Source organism: Peromyscus californicus, unplaced genomic scaffold, assembly GCF_007827085.1.
Source record: "Peromyscus californicus insignis strain IS unplaced genomic scaffold, ASM782708v3 Scaffold_9__1_contigs__length_137607984, whole genome shotgun sequence".
Classification (NCBI taxonomy): domain Eukaryota; kingdom Metazoa; phylum Chordata; class Mammalia; order Rodentia; family Cricetidae; genus Peromyscus; species Peromyscus californicus.
Genome location: NW_026294617.1, coordinates 3,294,284 through 3,315,565, shown reverse-complemented (window position 1 = coordinate 3,315,565; position 21,282 = coordinate 3,294,284).

Genomic DNA, 21,282 nt, shown 5'->3' with positions numbered 1-21,282 from the left:
ATGTTTAGGTTTTTCCTTATGCTAAATTACAGTTTTTCTACACACATGCATGTTCTTTAAGTCATATCCTTGTAATTTATAAATGCTGATACTTCCTTAGGAACTTACTCTCCTCTCCTTTGTAACTTTCTGCCCATGAACTTTTCAGAAGTACAGCTCAGTCAGAATGTCAATGTCATGTATGTCACCAAAAGTAGGAAATAAATCAACTCATAAGCTTTGAAAGAATTGGTGAATACAATGACCATATTTATAGAGTACCGTTGGGCCAGCTAACACAGAGCAGCATGCAAGAATCATAAAGGTGAAAGGCTTTACTTGGTTTGAGTAGTTGTCTATTTCAGACACTTAATATAAACCTTCCCTCAGAAACGCGTTGTACTAGAGAACAACACAATAATATTAGGCACATGTACTTGCCTACCATAAACAAACTCAGAACTCTATCTGCTGAGTTTATCCCTAAGGAAATTTTATGTTGAAATTATTTGTTAAAACTGAAAATTGGGGGAGATGGCTCAGAGTTCAATAACATTTGCAGCTTTCCCAGCACCTGAATTTGGTTCCAACATCGACATTGAGGCTCTCAAACCTTTAAAATTCCAGTTCTGGGTCCTTCTAGTCCTCCTCTGTCTTTCCTAAACACAGACACATAATACATATCTAGATGAATAGTCATTCACATAAAAATAAAAAGAAAGTCCTCTCCAGGGAATAGTATCCCACTTAGTTATCCATTTACCAAATGATCAGCCCTGAAAACACACATGTGATTAGTATTATTCAGACTGAACAGGTTATATTTAGGAATAAATATAAATGTATATATCCATTTATACATCTAAAAACAATTAATGAAGAGCTAAGGCATGAAGAAACCAAATAGTGGTACATGGGGGTGATGATTAAAGGGAGGAAAGGGAAAGGAAAATGTTATAACTATGTTATCATCTCAAAAAATAAATAATAAATAAATATATCTTTTTAAAAAGTAAAAACTTTAGTGGATATTTTTACTTATATAATACTCAGTTTCCTAGTTATCATTCCTATACTACACTGTTTTCATTGTTACCATGGGTCTATTTTATAAGTACAGCTTAAAAATGATTCTGTGTTTAAACATCTAATGCTTTTATCCAACACATTTCCTAGATGTTCTAAGACATTCAGATGTGTTGTGAAAGATATAATTTTCTAGAATAGATCTATATATCTAAAACAGAAAGAGCCAATTGACTTTCAGGGAAAATAAGATGTGTTCCCTAAGAGGAAATTTTACTTCCAACAGATAGTCAGGGAGTCTTGGGGTGGGAGGGATCAATGCTTACAGGAAATGGTACCAGACATGAGTTATGGACATCAAGTAAAATGAAACCTCATTGAACAATTGCATGGACTTGTCAAGTTTAGAAGGAATAATTAGTTTGTCTATTTTCTGCCTCTAGGAGAGAGAGAGAGAGAGAGAGAGAGAGAGAGAGAGAGAGAGAGAGAGAGAGAGAGAGAGAGAGAGAGAGAGAGAAAAGAAAGAAAGTAAAGAAAGATGGAAAAGAAAGCCATAAAAAAGGATAAGTTTAGAGAGTAGCAGGTGACCCGGTGGCACATGCCTTTAATCCCAGCACTCGGGAGGCTGAGCCAGGTGGATCTCTGTGAGTTTGAGGCCAGGCTGGGCTACAGAGTGAGTTTCAGGAAAGGTACAAAGCTACACAGAGAAACCCTGTCTCAAAAAAAAAAAAAATTCCGCATATCTGAAAGAAATCAAAGATAGTTTAGTCATGTATTATTAGCTATAGAATTATGCTAAAGGACCTATAACATATCTGTAAATTATAATATTGGATGGAAGACAAGGCAGAAGGGAAGAACTTGAAGATATCAGGTTATTATGAAAGTCTTTGGAAGCTATTATCAACTACCAAAAAGAATAAGAAGCCAGACATCATGAAAACCATAATAGGTTGCTGACACTAATATTGACAGAGTAACTAGCATTTAGTGAGCCCTTGTTATGCATCAGGTCCTAGGCTAAGCACTTTGCCTAGATTAAATTACTTAATCATCACCAAACCATAATCACAGCTAACAAAGCTGTCTACATGTCAGAGATAAGTTAAGTACAGAGGTTAAAGTATTCACCCAAGTTTTTACACCCAGTACTAAAAGGAGGCATGATTGTAATATAAACTTTTTTATTCAAAACCCATTTGTTAATGACATGAACAAGTCACTCTGCTGTTCAAGAAGAAAGGAGAAAAATACTCAAGGATGGCCAAGCATCTCAGGCTGAGTGACAAGAAAGACAGCTATGCCATTCCTAGTTAGGCAGGATATTCATATGTTTGTTATTTTCAGTGAGCCTTCTTGTAGAATGAATGTACTGTGGGTATGAGCCTGCTCTTAAGGATATGCCAGCATGTGATATGTAATAACACAGATCTTCATAACTTCTACAGTCATAAACTAAAAGATGGACAAAATTACTTAAATCTTAAGTTTTAGATACAAAGTTACTTACTTAATAACGAGTAAAAGAAAAAAAAATCCAAAAAGAAAAAAAAGCAAAATGAACAAATAAGAAAACAAAACCCTTCTTACCAACTCTAGGTCCTCAAAATATTCCTGCTAGTTTTTCAAATGTTTAATTGACTTTCAATCATACCTCTCTTCCTAAAATGTACTCCTGTAAAAACCGAAGCCAGATGGTTCTATTGGGACAATAGCATTAAACGGTGAAGCAAATACAACCGTGTGATTCTTTTACACTAAACAACTATTTCCAAACTCTTTTTCATTCCCAAACATGTCTTTTCACATCTGTTTTTCACTGTGTTCTCAGTTGTCCTCAAAATGCTGTTGGAATTTAAGACTCTACACAGTCTTCTCGGAGCCTTTCCTCCTTGACATCTCCATTGGCCTCCCCTCCTTCCTTCAGAAGGCGTACTCCTTCTCTTCCACATCATTATTCTGCTGTACTTTCTTAGCGTCCTGCACTTTTACATCTCCTCTTACTAGCTTCAATAAATCCTTCCCATGAAATTCTGTTTTTTTAATCATTATTCTTTTTCAAGATGGAATCATTCAATACTTCTTTAAATTTTCTTTTAAGCAATAAACTCCCAAATGTTATCTATGCACAAATAACTGTTTTAGGTATCAAGATACTTATCTTGGTGGATGTCTCTTCTAAGTTTATATATTTATTAGTATTATCATTGCCTCACAGTTATTTTGAAGAAAACTTCTATAATCCCTTTATCCAACAACGTGTGTGTCTAATAAATTATAAGATTTTCAGTTTTAACCTCTCCAATATCTTTCACATGGTAAAGAAAAAACAATGATAGCTATTTCCTATCCATCTGAAGTCTGCCACCATGACTCAGTTTGTATTGACATGTACAAAGTGTTGTCTACATACTATCTCCTTTATTTCTCTGGATCACATTAGAGTAAAAGTATCTGAAGTGATGAGATTGAGCACACCCCAGAAATGAAATGTCCACAATTCAGCTACAGATGTGGCAAACTCCATTTATGAGGGAAAGCAATTGTTGTTTTATCCTTCCTGTTCTGCTTTTGGGTAGGGGGTGGGGTCTCAGTTTGTCCTGTATCACTCGTGAAAATCTTTCTGCCTATAACTGTAGGCTTTCTTTTCTGAAATTCTCTGTAATACATTTAACCTTTGTAAGAGCAAGTTTAATCATTGTGTGTGTGTGTGTGTGTGTGTGTGTGTGTGTGTGTGTGTGTGTGTGTGACTAGAGGATAAAAGACATTTTAGGCTTTATAACTACATGAATCTTGATTAGTTAAATTACTCAAGCAGAAAAGCATCCATGGAAACCATACAAATGATGCCAGGCAGGGTGGTGCACCCCTTTAATCCCATCACTCAGGAGGCAGAGGCAAAGAAATCTCCATGAGTTTGAGGCAAGCCTGTTCCATCCTGCGAGTTCTAGGTCAGTCAAGGCTACACAGTGAGATAACATTTCAAAAACCAGACCAAAATAAAAAAGTAATAAAGAAACATAGAAAACACACAAAAGAATATGTTTCTTTGTATTTCAGTCAATATTTGTTTAAGAACATCATAATTTGAGTTTTCTATCTTTTTTTTCACAAAATATTCTTTTGCTTTTGCAATCACATAAAAGTATAAAATCATAATAGCAGGTCACACAAAAGGGAACAGTGTGGGGAAACTGACCACAGGTTGTAGTTTGCTTATCTTTGTCTTGGTTGAGAAGGATGACTTTACTGTCTTCATGTAGATGGAGGAGTCAGTCCCAGTGTGACGGAAACTTGGGGGCCAAAGGTATAGTTCAATGCTACCTTTCTAAAATCACAACACCAATAAATCAATATTTTTTTAAACATGAAAACAAGAGATATAGGATGGTAATGAAGGCAGGGAATGAAATGTATCAGAAATAATATTTGGATCTACTATGCTTTATTATACTTCAACTTCAAAAAACTCACTGAAATTTCTTTTGTTTTATAAGATTTTTATACTGTTCAAAGGCTCAAACTTTTTCCATAAATCAAACCATTCTTCATTAATACTGACTCTTAAGTGTATTAGAAAGGGAATCATTAATTTAATTGGAAATATATCTCACCTAAATGAAATATTTATTCATTGCTTATTTGTTGTATGTTTGTGGTGTGTACATATGTACATGTGTATGAAGGTGGGTCATCCACTAATGAGTATGTCCAGAAGAAAGAGGACAATGTCAGGGAGAATGGCTTTCCTCCCTTTATTCTCGAGACAGGGTTTCTCTTTGATCCTGAGCTCTACTTTTTCAAGGTTGGCTTGTTAGTAAATGCTAGCAAATCTCCTGTCTCCACCACACCACACACACACCAAGGGCTGGAATTAAAAACCCACATAGCAATGCCTTCCCTTTATATGGGGTTAGAGATCTGAAGTCAATTCCACACGCCTGTACAGCAAGCCATCTTACCACTGGGCACTGTTCCTGGCTCCGATGCTAGTTGTTTGTCTTTCTAGGTATTTCTTTGGAAACTACACAGAATAGCTAGCTGATACCTCTTTTATAAGAGGGTGCAGAAATGTCTGAAGGCACTCATTATTTTTCTCCCTCAGTTCTTTATGATGAATGTGTCCAGTCTTCAGGACTTCATCTAACATAAGTTTTCTAGAATAATTATTTATCAGATAAGCCTCAAAATGTTCTCAGTAATGTCTTCCATATAATTAATATCAAATATCCCATTTCTTCTTAAATACAATAAGACTATATAACTTCCTATTTACTATTGAGGACAAGGGTAATGAGAGGTTTCAAATAAGACTATATTGAATCAATATCTGTCTAAGCATAATCTGAATGAGCAAAAAGAGTCAGCTGGCATTAAGGTTCATCATCATTCACTCTGACAGAAGTTCTTCACTTTGGTAAGTCACCTCCACACCATCCTTCCAGCTGGAACTACTTACAAGAAAGGCCAAATTACTATGACCACAAGCTGCAAGTCAAAATACTACCAATGACATCCACTGAGTTGGCTTAATGCATAAATCTCATCTCTGCCTGGAGAAGAGTCAAGGATTATTTCTCCCATTTGATAAAGCATTACTTCATCCAAATGAATCAAACACAAGAGCCATAAAACTCCTTCTATCTCCTTCATGCCTTTCCTTTTTTACTGCATACTTTATGGCTGTGGCTGTGTTCTATTTTTCTCTTTGTTGCTTTGGATATAAAAATATGCTCAAATGACAATCAAAAAATATAAGCAAGCTGTTCTTCACGACTTCATACTAGAAACTGCATTTGAAAATAAAAACTCCAAAGTAAACAAGTAGAGACAACTTTCTCAATAAATGATTTGTACAGAAAGCCACCTAATTGGTATAGAATCACAGTCCCCTGGAGGAAGGAACACTTAGGGAGCACTCACACCTTGTTCCCTTTGGTACCATTGTTTATGTAACGTCACCAACAATGATTATGGTTTGATTTTCACTAAAAATAGCCTCCTGGTCTGTGGGAGGCCTGCTCTAACCAGTCAAAAATTTCTTGGGAGGAGGAGTGAGGAATGAGGAAGTATTAAATAGAAACAGAGATGTAGACAGAGAGAAAGACAGAGACACAGGATAGTTTTGGAAGGGCCCTGGGTCAATACCCAGTCATGCCCAGTTTATTTAAGATGAATTTTTTATACATAAGCAAGGAGAGGAGCAAAAGACCTCCCCCTTTCAAGGTTGAGGTATAAATACCAACAAGTATAGACCCTTCAAAACACTTGGCAGCCACACCCTTGGCCAAATCATCCTATTATGCAGCCGTGTTGGGTAAAGCAAGCTCAGATTCTCTGACCTTGAGTAAAGCCTTACTAGGAAGTCTCTGTGTACCTCCACAATGGTCCAGTTCTGTGTAGCCCACTGAGGAAGGGTAAAATGATGCTGCTTATACCCTCATGGACCTGTTCTTGGTCAATATCATAAAGGATGCAAAGTAATATTTTAAAGTTGTCACAGAATTTTTTTAGAAAATGGTTGTTCTCAGAAATACATCTCTATTTCTCAAAGTTGTGGAGGTAAATTAGTAGATCATGGTGTTTTAGGTTTGTTTCTTATAAGAGCCCTGTCTAGACACTTCAGGGGCCCATTTCCTCAGGGTGTTGACAAAATCTTTCTCCTGTGCATTCTCACTCATAGTATCTCTCTCTGTCTCTCCCTCTCTCTGTCTCTCTGTCTCTCTCTCTCTCTCTCTCTCTCTCTGTCTCTCTTTCTCTCTGTCTCTCTCTCTGTCTCTGTCTCTGTCTCTCTTCTTTTTTAATAAGGACACTACTCCTTATAAGGCTTTTTGCTTCTAACATCATTTATCAGCTTTCTAAAGATTCTGTCCCAAAATATAGCCAAGTGGTACTTAGAAAATCAACATGCTAATTCCAGGGATGGAGTAATATTCTCCAATTTTAAATAGTATCCAGTAACATAGAAGTTACAAGTATACACACAAAAATACTCTGTTGATTTTGGACAAAAAGTAGAACTCACTCTTGTAATTACAGAAGATCGAAAGTAGGAACAATTCTCTTAAAAAAAAAACAGAAAATATTATGAGTATTTCAGCAATGTGAGACCTAGATATTTTTACACAAAAGAAAGAGAATGATATGATATAAGAATTAGAAGTAGCCAAATACAGCTGTAATATCTGTAACTGGAAAGAAGCAGAGATGACAGTTACCACAACTATATCCACATTTCAGGATTCAAGCCTGACAGGAGTTAGGTCATCAAAGGAAGGGGTTGTCTAATGTGGGGGAGGGGTGTTGCTTTATGTACTTGAAAGGGAGAAGGAAAAACCCACCTGCAGTGTGCTTTAGCCTGGTTGAGGGAATGTGGCCTTGACCTGTTGATCTTCTCAGGGCTCTTTATTTATATGATTGGGTGTTATTCTTGGGCCATTGACCCAAATCAGAAGCTATAAGACTGCTTTCACCTGTTCTTATGCATTGAGAAAGCAGAGAGCTTTTTTTCCCCCTTTCTTCTTCTAGTCACTGAAATTATTTAAAAAGAAAAATCAAAATATCAAAACACATGCCAAGTCTTAACCAATCCCTGTTGCATGGGTGGAGATTACTAGGAGTGTCTTGGTCCAACTCGGCCTATTACTGAGGCTGCTAGTGGCTCTATCCCTTTCAAAACACATGCTCATTATTGAACAGAGGATGAGTAAGATGGAACCTCCTACAGTTACAAATAGTATCTGAATTGTAGCATCCTTGTGAACTTATCACTAAAAGTATAGGCAAAATTAATTTCCCTCATAACATTTGTTTATATTTTCTGCTATAAGAATAAATAGGTATAATTGGATAGAAGAATTATAAATTATATAATAAATCAGTTAATCATTAAATAAATATAAATATTTATATTAATATTTATCTATATTTATATTAATATTTGAGTATAAATATTTTAATGTAGTAGAAAATAGATATGGAAAACTGGAGATTAGTAAGTCTTTTATAAAATAACCATCTATGAAGCACACTTTGAGGGTTCTTGCATCATTATCTATATTAGTAATTGCTGTAATTACATTAGTTATGAGCTTTGTTAATTAAGAACCAAATAATTATTAGCTACTGACTGTGTTAATACATGTAGGTCTGTATCTTCTTCTGTATTTGCATATTATCACTATTTTACTACCTGTATTATCTATCTTTATTGTTTCCACACAGAAAGGATCATAGCTACCCAGCTAAACAGTGAAAAAGCTGAATTTTCAGCTCAGGCCCAACATCACAGGAATACTTTGCATATCTCTATGGAAATATCTACTATGAAAACTGGAGGGAAACTTGCATAAAATTGGAATTACAGTCTAGAGAGATAACCCAGTGATAAACAGCAACTGTTGCTCTTTCAAAGGACCTAGATTTGGTTCCCAGCATCCATATTACAGCTAAAAACATCTCTCACTTGAGTACCAGAAAACCAAATGTCCTTTTCTGACCTCTCTGGGTATTGGATGCAGGTCGTGCACATATGCAGACAAAATACTCATGCAAACAAAATAAATTGGGGTTTTAAAAAATGGAATTATATTTTATTATTAATAAAAATTATATAGGCTGATATTTTTCTTTTTATACATGTATCTTACTTCAATTATTTTTTTGTTTGTTTTTTTTTGTTTTATATTGTTTTTCAAGACAGTGTTTCTCAGTTTATCTTTGCGACTTTCCTGGAACTCACTCTGTAGACCAGGCTGGCTTCAAACTCACAGAGATCTGACTGCCTCTGCCTCCCGAGTTCTGGGATTAAAGATATGCGCCACCACCCTCTGGTCTTACCACAATCCTATGTCTTGTCCAAACTGTTTCTTCCCAGTCCTGGGGGAGGGGGAAGCTTTTTGTATGATTGAGAATGTTCTTTGTTACAAATGTGGCTTCTCTTCTTGAAGCTGTATGTTAGAAGCCAGTATTTTCCCTCTTCCCACACAATCAATATAAATTCACTCATGCAGTATTTAAAATCTTTTGTCAATCACCAAGCTACCTTTTCAACTATATTTTTTTTCTTTTTTTGGTTTTTTGAGACAGGGTTTCTTTGTGTAGCTTTGGAGCTTTTCCTGGATCTCCCTCTGTAGACCAGGCTGGCCTTGAACTCAGAGATCCGCCTGGCTCTGCCTCGTGAGTGCTGAGATTAAAGGCATGTGCCACTACTGCCTGGCCCTCAACTTTAATTTCTATCACTCTCTATATTTATCATCACCTTCCAATGAATGCATAGCTTTTATGAAAGTTTATAGCTTTTAATTAAATTCTAATTCCCTTAGTTCATCTTTAATTTCATGAGATGAATATAGTCTACTTTCATTTTTGAAAACTTTTGCTAACAGTTCTTTCAATTTTTTTGAACTTTTAATTATATAATTTTCCTCCCTCCAAAACTTCTCATGTACCTCTCCTCCCTCAATTCCAAATTCATGGCCTCTTTCTCCTTTATTGTTGTTACATACACACACACACACACACACACACACACACACACACACACACACACACACACACATATATATATATAGTCCTAATATAACTTGATAACTTGTTCAGTCTGCATAATGTTGCTTGTATGTGTTTGACCAGAGCTGACCATTTGGTATTGGTATTGGATCCAATTGCTGTGTTGTCCTCTGGGTAAAGCTATTTTTCCCAGTCTCAAAACTGCTTAGTTTCATGTGGTTCTTAGTATAGTGTTGTGTTGCTATCTCCCTTTGGAAACTTACATGGTACTTCCTGTTACCGTGGAAGGTAGGTCTTGGGGAAGATGCATTCAGGTCATTTCCAGCTCAGGGCAGGCTGAACCTTGTCTGGTGCCTTCAGACGCACCACAGTGTGATAGGAACTTACCTTTCACCTCTTGAGGGCAACCAAGACCAATAGCCTGTAATGTCTGAGAGTCAGTTTGACAATCCTGACCAACTCAAGAAGGAACTTTCCGTGTTTACTGTTGTGTTTGAGGTATTATGTTTATGTAACTCATTTAGATTGTAATAGATAATTAAAAATACAGATTAATAATTAATCTTCTATGACAGTCAAACTTATATTCATGTTAAGTTTTCTAGGTATACATAGATATAATTCAATTAGGTAGGTAATCTTCAAACACTTCAAAGACCTAAAGAATATGACATTTAAAATGTTTTAAAAGTTTAGACTTTCTGAACAGTGAGACATATCTGCTTCTGGCAGTACCGATTTACTTCAGAGAGGAGGATGGTCATCGAAGACATTCCATATAGAGTTTATTTTCTTCTTGGCAAAAATAGCCATTTGGGCAAGAAACTGTTCTTGCCTGAACTGCTTGATAGACTGAACATGCAGGACCCATAGGAATGTGACCACTGAACTTTGCTTGGCAAAATGGTCCTCCAGGTTCCTGATCTGCAGAGGAAACTGCCAGACATTCTACAGGACACAGAGATATGTGACTGAGAGACTCTAGGCCTGTGGGCTGAAGACAGATGCCCCAACTTTACAGAGGAACTTTGGATGACTGTACAGGCTGCCAGATGACTCTGTCTACTCTCACAAGACTCCTGAAAGTTGCTTGCATCCTTCTCCCATTTCTCAGCTAATAGTATATCCTTCTGAGGTCTTTGATGTAGTTGAAGACTAGATAGTTATAATTTCCTTAGTTATGATAAAAGATAAGCTAGATATGAAACTTTAGACTCACAAATATAGGATAGATAGGATATCTTCTTTAATTTTGTCAAATACAAATAGACTAGATATTGTAACTGTAATTCTTTCTCGATAATTGTTTTGTTATATGTAATTTTACTACGTTAAAGTTAAAACCTTCCTTTTCAAAAAAGAAAAAATAAAGAAAAGGGGAAGTGCTGTGGATATTGCTCTGCATAAACAAAATGCTGATTGGCTAGTAGCCAGGTAGGAAGTATAGGCAGGACAAGCAGAGAAGAGAATTGTGGGAAGTGGATGGCTGAGTCAGGAGACTCTGCCAGCCAACTCTGCCATGAGAAGTAAGATATAAAGTACTGGTAAACCACAAGCCACATGGCAACTTATAGATTAATAGAAATGGGTTAATTTAAGATATAAGAACTAGATAGCAAGAAGCCGGCCACAGCCATACAGTTTATTTATTTATTTATTTATTTATTTTTTGGTTTTTTGAGACAGGGTTTCTCTTTGTAGCTTTGCGCCTTTCCTGGGACTCACTTGGTAGCCCAGGCTGGCCTCGAACTCACAGAGATCCGCCTGGCTCTGCCTCCCGAGTGCTGGGATTAAAGGCGTGTGTCACCACCGCCCGGTTAAGTTTATAAGCAATATAAGTCTCTGTGTGTTTACTTGGGTCTGAGCAGCTGCGGGCCCAAGCGGGGCTAGAGAAAACTCCAGCTCCACTGTTGAGGTTTTTTTTTTTTTAGATCATATTTTTCTCTTGAAAAGAACATTGTAAGACTATTTAAGAAATTTTCATTTAAACTATATATGTCCATTTATATACAGAATTATGTGAAATATGTGTTTCTTAGGTAGTTTATAGTGTGATTCTTTATGACTTTTTCAGACATTCTTACTGATATTTTACCCTCCTCTCCTTATGTATTTATCTACCTCTTTCCATAAATAAAGTGCCTTTCTATGTTTTCCTGATAAGATCACTTGCAACCTTCTTTAATAAGATGATCCATATAATGGATAAAAGGAAACCCCAAGTAAATAATGCTTAATGAAGAGTTCTGTTTCAGTGTTTCCAGATTCAGTTATCATTATCAGCATTTGAAAACACTGTTGTGTGTTTATATTGCTTTTTATTTCCCCAGACACAGAAGAACAGAATTTTTAAGTAATTCAATAGTTTTTCATGGGTTGCATGTGTTTGTTAGTTATAATAAATAACATATTCTTCTGTTAATCAATTCATGAGTTATTCAAATTCTTGTAATTTTCATACTTAAGTTGATAGAAAATTAACTTGTGTTATATGAGAGTCTTATATTGCTTATAGGAAATGTTCTAGAATAAAACTTAATCAAAATTAGTATCAGATTCTCATGTACCAGTATGATGCCGATGCACTTTGAGAAGTTTTACAATAAATCTTTTGTGTGATCAATAGAAAACATAAGCATTGCCTTAGATAAAATGTAAAGCAAAGAAACAATATACCAATGCAAAAATTGATGTACAAAGTTTGGACTTAGGACAAAGTATAAGTACAGTCTTGGTCATTGCTTTCCAATGGAAATTTCTGTTGTAATGGGAATGTCAAATACAATGATTGAATGAACAAAATACTACTTTTGATGAGAAGTTAGTGTGTGTCTTTGTCCATTTGCATATTCACATATGTATGTACTTGTGTTTATGTATGTATAAAGGCTAGAGGTTGATATCAGGTATATTCTTTAATTAGTTCTTTATTTACTGAGGCATGGTCTCAGTGAATCCGGAGCTTGCTAATTCAGCTAATAAAGCTAGCCAACTTGTCCTAAGAGTCCTTTGTCTTTGCCTATTGAGTGTTAGGATTACAAATAGACTGTCATGCCTACCCAGCTTAGTTTTCTGAGGATTTGGGGCATGTGAACTCTGTCATCATGTTTACTCAGAAATCACTGTACCTATGGAGCCATCTTCCCAGCCCCTCATATAAATACTAGTTGTGATTAATTTAAAAATAATGACAACTATGGCAAGTAGTTCCCACAGTGAGTGTAGATTATGACATGTCCAGAAGAGGTCCTTGAGAGAACTTGAGACTGTGAGAGTCTCTGTAAACATATGGCTATTTTGACCACTGGGAACCAAAAAGTTCCAGTACTAGAACAGATGCTTAAGCAAGAAACATGGTGATGTCAAATTCAAGTCTGAATATATTGTAATCATGTCTTACTCTTGCCTTTCTTGTCCTCAGTCATTAACTTAGCATAGACTAAAAGACCAGAAGTGTTACCTTGCTATTTATTATTTTTCCCTAATACTTATTCTACACTTAGTGAATGATTACTGAATATAAATACTGATGTACAAACCTAAAAGAATGTATCTGTGGAGGAAAATATCATTATAAGTGAGGGAAGGAATTACACAATGTCCACATCAATCTAATTCAGGAATGAGACAATATATAGTGGAAAAGCATAGAGAGAACCCTGGGATAAAAAGTGTTTTCATGTGTCATCAATAGCTGTACTTATATCTGGGTTCACTCCTGTGGGAAACTAAGTTAATGTTCTATGTACTCCATACTCTGCTTTTTTTATTTTGTAGTTATAGATGTAGCTGTTAATAACTGTACATATTTATGGAATTTATCAATGTTGTTATTGACAAAGAATTTCAATATCAAAAAATAAATGACACCTCTGTGTATTCTATAGTGCTGTTCTATTAAGACCAAGAATCTTCAGACAAGGTAGATGTCAATTACTCATTATGTTAATATTCCCACCACTTCAGTGGTACAATAAGAATGCCACCAACCACCATTTGCTAATATCCATCATAATGAGAATCTCTTAAGTTAATGATGAGACAGGTGTTCACCATCTAAAGGACTCCTGAGGAGACTGCTCACTTAACCACTAATAACATTTCTGAGCCACTTTCCAATTATGGATTCCATACAGATTTGATTTACTAGCATCTGGAGCATTAATAAAAAGAATAAGCAAAAGATTAATCAAATTAATGCCAGGATTTTCTGAAATAAAATTTATAAGAAATCCAACTTGGTCAAAATGGTTAGATTAGTTCACAGTTATTTCACAATTTAAAATATCCTAAGAACAAAATAACAGATAAGTATAATTTTTATGTACAGAGGGATATTCATACATGTTTTCTAGCAATTATGATATAATTAAAATTACATTTTGCTGTCCTCCTGTTCCCTGCAGGATACTATTCAGGTGGAATATTGAGAAATAAAGTAACTGCTGAAACAAGATAGCACAGGCAGAGTGGCTTAAGGAGTGAGAAACTATTATCTCTCCATTCTGGAGGCTTGAGATTGAGATATAAGCAAGGTTGATTATTTCTGATGATCTCTCCTTAGCTTGTTCATGGCCATCTTGCACAGTCTCCTCCCTTTGAGTCACTATGTACAAGTATCCTCTTTTCATAAAAACACCTCTCATGTTGAATCAGGCCACCACCTAATGACCCTAGTTACCTCTGGAATGATCCAAACTCTAAATAGAGCTACATTCTTAGGTTTGGAGTTAAGATGGCAAGATGTTGAGTTTAGAAATGTTGATGAAGTCCTTGGCCATTAGTACATATTCAATTTGTACACATTTGTTAAGGAAAATAAGTGTGCAGATAAGATATAATTGATCATAAGAGATCTCAAGATAGCATAAGATACAGTTATTTGAAGAGACAGCTCATAAGTTAAGAGCACTTATGCATTTGCAGAGGACTTGAGTTCTTTTCCCAGCACCCATATGGAGCAGTTCACAACTAGCTGCCATTCCAGTTACAGAGGATCTGATGCCCCTCTCTGACATCTTCAAGTACTGTTTGAAAGTGATACACAAACACTCACATACAACACAAAAATAAAAGTAATTTTAAGAAAAGATAAAGTTTTCTTCTAGACGAATTCTGGAGATGCTGTTTTTAAAGAGACTTACCTCTGAATTTTGAGAACACATTAGATTTTGAATCTTGAAGAGCTTTTTAAGAACAGAACGTAGGAAGATAATCTAATACAATAAGGTGACATAATCATCATGGAGATGGAAGAACCTATTATGCAAGAAAATACATAAGAAATGGAATATGGGTACCAGGAAGATGTTTGCTGCAAAAGCATGCAAGCCTGCATTTGATCCCCAGCACTGACATACAAAATTTTAGTAGTGGAGATCTGTGTACCAGTCCACCTAGTCTTATTAGTGAGTTCTAGCCCAGTGAGAGACATTGTCTAGCCAAAAGTAGACGGCAGTTGATGAAAGTCATATAAAGCTGACCTCCAGTTCCAACACTCATACATACACTGTTGCCCCCACCCAAAAATGTACACAAATATACACATGAAAAAAGTAAAGAAAGGGAAAAATGTGTATAAAACTGAAAAATCAATAAAATAATCATTCAGGATATGATTGTATTAACATAATTTCAGGTCATTTTTCAAAAAAAGAGACAAAGAATAATGCAATGAGTAAACACCATCATGTGAGTTTGTTTAACCCAATATGCAGTGTCCAAACAAAGCAGAAAAGCTATGTGAAAAGCTGTAGGAATGTGTTATCATGAAGTACCAAGGAAGAGAGATGGCAAAGTCAGCCACCAGTGTGATCTTCCCACCCCACTCCATTGAAAAGGACTCTTAGAACTGCTATATAAGAACAGTGCACAGACAATGAGTGCTGGTGTAATAGCCTGCCACGAACACTAAGCAAAACCTGCCTGTGTCTGAGTGTTCCCATCTCAGTGGGGGAGGGGACCTTTCATTGCCTTAAACAATCTCAAGGGCACTGAATTTTGCTCACTGGGACTGAGTGTGTCCTTTTCAAAAGGGAGGTTTCTCTCATTGCCTTAATCCATGTCAAGGGCATTGGTTTCTGCTCACTGGATCTGGTTGTGCCTGCCTCTCATTGCCTCAGCTGCTCCTGAAGACATGGAGTGTAACTTTCTGAGGGACAGATACTCTCATTGTCTGCTAATCTCAAAGGCACTGTTCTCCATTTACTGGGTCTGAGAGTACCTATTTCACAAGGGTTTTCTTCTTTGTTTCAATCATTCTCAAAGACCTTAGTTTCTGAAAGAAGTAAATATTCTCATTACATTTATTCCAGGTTCAACAAAGGAGAAAAGGCCTTTCCCAGAGAGTAAAGACCCTACATGTTTAGGGGACTAGAGCTCAGGTCCCTTTCTAATATACCCAATTTCCATGTGTAGTCGATGTCATTAATTTCTTTGACTACCACACAAGGAATCTGGTGAAATTACAGTTAAGGAGCAGGTGACAACCTGTGGCCGTTCTCAAAATTGCTTGCTATTGGTTGCAATGTGTCTCTTCTTTTCCAGTCAGCTGCATTTTTTTTGCAGACCCTTAAAGAGAAGGAAGGGTGAGGAAGTCTTGTTTTCCCATCTTCTAGATACCATCTCCTGTCACTGTTCATGGAGAATCAAGCAGAGTGTAGCAGAATGATTAAGCAGTTCCTTTTCTTTTTCAAAAGAATAAAAGCTATACTAAAAATACAGGGCTAAGACTACAGTAGGAGAATGTCCTCACTGGCTGTTGTATTCCCCCTTCCTGTGTAATGAATAATGCTGTCAGCCTCATCTCTCAGCAAGAACCTGCAAGTTTTTCCAACATTATTTGGTGTTTTCATCTTTATGACTTTCTTATTTACTGTTTTACTTTCATTTCCCCTCTGTTTTCTCTTTCTTCTTAATCCTTCTTTAGTTTTCTTTAATTTTTCTCTTTATTTTATTTTATTTTATTTATTGAGACAGCGTTCCTCTGTGTAGCTTTGCGCCTTTCCTGGAACTCACTCTGTAGACCAGACTGGCCTCCAACTCACAGAGATCTGCCTGCCTCTGCTTCCCGAGTGCTGGGATTAAAGGCGTGTACCACCACTGCCTGGCTTCTTTAATTTTCTTATTTCCAATGATATACAACAAGGCATACCTCCCTAAAAGAATGCCCAATCTAAATACCTTTTTGAGTCTTGTAGATAATATGGTCTGGAGTAACAAATTTCACAGATTTTCTACTTATTACACCTCATAGGATGTAATCTTGTTCTTGCTACAGTGTTACACTATTACACAGTAACCCTCTAGTATAGGAGAATCAGTACTGGTGCTTGATTTAGAAGGAACATGATGAAAAAAAGAGAGGAGCAGGACATAATGGAACATGACTTTTATCCAAATATTCTACTCTCAAGGCAGAGACAGGCAGCTCTCTGAGTCCCAAGCCAGCCTGATCTACAGGATGAGTTCTAGGGTAGCCAAGGCTACACAAAGAAACCTTGTCATGAAAAAACAAAATTGATAGGCAAGTAGAAGAATCAAAAGCAGCTAAGTAATATTCATAAATTGTGGAGACCAACAAAGGTTTCCTAGTGAGAGCTGAGCTTGCTTTACCTATCAGGGCCACATTAGAGGATTGCTTGACCATGTACATGGTTACTACGTGATTGGAAGGGTTTACACTTGACTGAGTTAGGGGGAGATCTTTGCTCCACCCTTTGGCATTCCTATAGCCCTTTAGAAGAGACAAAAGGGGCTGGTGGATAATAATTTAGGCCCTCCTGAGGCTATCCTATGTTTCCATCTGTCTCTCCCCTCTATCCTTCTACCTCAATATTTCTACATAATGCTCTTATCTGTCTCTCCTCAAGAAATCCCTGTCATAAAAAATGTGGGAGCCGGTCTCCCACAAATGGCACCAGGAACAGGAACAGGGACTTGGTTAAATGAGTGTTAGGGAGCATCGCAGGTGTAAGGGGGCATGCCTAATAAGTAATTATAAAGGCAATGGTATTTTATTCTCAGGAGTGAAAGTAAGGCAGCTAAATGGCGAAGTTAATAGTGAGACTTCAGCAAGTATCTCTCTCTATTTAGGTTTCTTTCTTTCTTTTGCTCTTTTAATTTATATCTAAAAAAATAAGGAAAAATATAAAGTAGAATGTAGGAATATACTATAAGGAAAAACTTAGGACAAGCAATAAGACAGAGAAACTCTGTCCTTGATTTTCCAAATATGGGGCTATGAATGCAAACACCTAGGGAAGAATTAGAACAAAATCTATCAAATATAAGAAAAATGGGCATAAAAAATTCCTGTGGAAGCTTTTGGTGTGTAGACAGCTTAATTCTAAGTCCTGAGTGGCAGAGGAAAGAATTTTCCCTGAGGTGGATGCAGATGAAACAAAACTCTCTGCTATATTAGCAGATGCCATTACAGCACCATACAATCTTGATTAGTTTCCATTTGACCATGAAGTGAAAGAAAACAGAAGTCTTAGGAAAAGCTTAAATCTCTCCTTCTAAAAAACTAAAAGCTTTTCAGACCATTCCAGCTTAGATTTTTTTCTCTTTTCATAAGGGCAAAAATTAAATTCACCTGGAAGAAACTTCTATCAGAATAGGAAAGTCACTCGGAACTGCACTAGCATAGAAAAAAATCCCCGGAAGCATTGCTAGTCCTTGCTGTTAGCATTGTGCCTCCACTTCTAACTCACAATCCAGAAGCAATTACAGAAGGGCCTGGGAGCAAGCAACTCCAAGTTTGAGTGCATTCTGGGGATACTAAGATCCCTGTAGTTGTCAGGCATGTCAGGCAGCTTGCTTGAATGAGGAGCCAAAACAGAGGTGGTACAGGACCTGGGGAAAGCGGATAGCACACATACAAAAAAAAAAAAAAAAAAAAAAAAAACAGAGTAAATTTGGCCAAACACACAAGACCAGTGTTAATGGCGACAGTTGCCCATCTGACTGCAAGACCCGAGTCAGTAGGTGGGGCTATGCAGAACCAATGGCAGTGAAAAAAATCTCTCTAAAAAGGTCTTTCTTTCATTGGGCAATCCCCGTGTCTTTCTTGGGGTCCTGTTTTCCAGGTAGACTCCCTAATGATGTGAGTAGCAGTCCAGTCATCCTTGTTCCACATCTAGTATCCTTCTATGAGTGAGTACATACCATGTTTGTCTTTCTGAGTATGGGTTACCTCACTCAGGATGATTTTTTCTAGATCCATCCATTTGTCTGCAAACCTCGTGATGTCATTGTTTTTCTCTGCTGAGTAGTATTCCATTGTGTATATGTACCACATTTTTTTTATCCATTCTTCAGTTGAAGGGCATCTAGGTTGTTTCCATGTTCTGGCTATGGAATGAGATCTATATGAACAGCCTGGACATGAGTGGGGGTAGTGAAGGGCGAGGGTCGAGGGAAAGAGAGCTTGGGGGAGCGGGAGATCCCAGCTGGATCAACAACAGAGAGGGAGAACAAGGAATAGGAGACCATGGTAAATGAAGACCACATGAGAATAGGAAGAAGCAAAGTGCTAGAGAGGCCCACAGAAATCCACAAAGATACCCACACAACAGACTGCTGGCAATGGTCGAGAGACAGCCCGAACTGACCTACTCTGGTGATGGGATGGCCAAAAACCCTAACTGTCGTGCTAGAAACCTCATCCAACTACTGAGGGATCTGGATGCAGAGATCCATGGCTAGGCCCTGGGTGGATCTCTGGGAGTCCAATTAGCGAGAATGAGGAGGGTTTATATGAGCAAGAATTGTTGAGACGAAGGTTGGATAAAGCACAGGTACAAATAGCCAAACGAATGGAAACACATGAACTATGAACCAATGGCTGAGGGGTCACCAAGTGGATCAGGCCCTCTGAATGGGTGAGATGGTTGATTGGCTTGATCTGTTTGGGAGACATCCAGGCAGTAGGACCGGGTCCTGTGCTCATTGCATGAGTTGGCTGTTGGAAACCTGGGGCCTATGCAGGACAGCTTGGCTCAGCCTGGGAGGAGGGGACTGAACCTACTTGGACTGAGTCTACCAGGTTGATCTCAGTCCTTGGGGGAGGCTTTGCCATGGAGGAGGTAGGAACAGGGGTTGGGCTGGGGGGAAGGTGAGGGGGGCAGGAGGGGGGGAGAGCAAGGGAATCTGTGGCTGATATGTAGAACTGAATTGTATTGCAAAATAAAAATTTTAAAAAAATTAAAAAAAAGTAGACACTTAACGGATTTAATAAACAAAATCACCAATAAAAAAAAGGTCTCTCTTTTTGTTTTCTATCAGGAAAAAAATCTCTCTGTAAAAGCTCTTTCTTTTCTTTTTCTGTCAGGGAAAAAAATATTTCTGAAAAGCTCCTTTTTTCAAGTATTATCATTCCATTTCACTGACTCAATGAGGCAGGGAAGTGAAGCACCCATGAATTTTTACTTCTGGCAACAAATGCCTGTCTGAGCACACTTGGACAGGTGTGACCCACTCTGGGAACAGTAGCAAGTGAAAAGTCTGATTAGAGAGGAATACCTGTCAAATGGTAATGCAGGATTCCTAATGCAAGCTTAGAGAAGACAAAAAAAAAAAAAACCTCCTGTGGTAAAAGCAGAAACTTGATTTTGGCATGAATATAGACCATGTGAATGGAAGTTTTTTGGGACCCAAAAAAGCAGCATGGGAAATGTAGTTTGTTCATAACAATGTCATAATATAAAGAAAGGCAGTTTGGGAAATGTAGTCTGTAACAGAAATGCAGATACTGCACTGCTCAAAAACTCTGCTCAAAATCCTGTTTCTTTTCAAAGTGATGTTAGAAAGCTCAGCCTTACCTACTGACAACTAGGAACAGGGGAACAGCTTGCATCTCAAGAGAGAATTAAAATGCTAATACTGTTTGTCAACAAGCCACTTTAAAATCTTTTAGAAAACAAGGGAAAACAGTCCTTATGCTGGGAAATTGCTTTGACTGTGTAAACACTTATGGGATTGAGTTGTGCTAAAAATGCAAGAGGGAAATATTGGCATTATTAAAAAAGTTCATGGTAACCTTAAAAAATGCAGCTTTAACAAACTAAGAAGAGGAAATTTTACCCTCATTCAAGTTTAAGAGCCATTGATAAATTAGGCTCTGACTTCAAACACTCAAGAAAGCTTTCAGAATGATATCAAAGTTGACTATAAACTCCGAACTTTAGAAATAATTTGTGTACTTCCTGTCTTGTTATTAGTTCTGTTAAGAAATCCTTTCTAGCCGGGTGGTGGTGGCGCACGCCTTTAATCCCAGCACTCGGGAGGCAGAGCCAGGCAGATCTCTGTGAGTTCGAGGCCAGCCTGGGCTACCAAGTGAGTTCCAGGAAAGGCGCAAAGCTACACAGAGAAACCCTGTCTCGAAAAACCAAAAAAAAAAAAAAAAAAGAAAAAAAAAAGAAATCCTTTCTAGATATTTGCTAATAATATTTACTTTTTAAGGTAAGTTAGTTCTGTTAGGAAAATCTCTTCTAGATATGTGTTAAAGTTTGTAAAACAATCCCATAGAGTTTCCTTTTAAATGTAAGTTTGTAAAAAGTGTAAATATGTGTAGTAGAGTTTTCTTTTGAATGCAAGCTTGTAAAATGTGTAAATATGTATAGTAGTATAATGATATTCATGCTAGTTGTAAATATGTAAATATGTATAGTAATGTTTATACCAGATATGTTTAAACACTTTTTATAATAACCCAAAATATAATTTTACAGTCTCAGTGGCCCCTGGAAAACTTAAGCAAAGGTA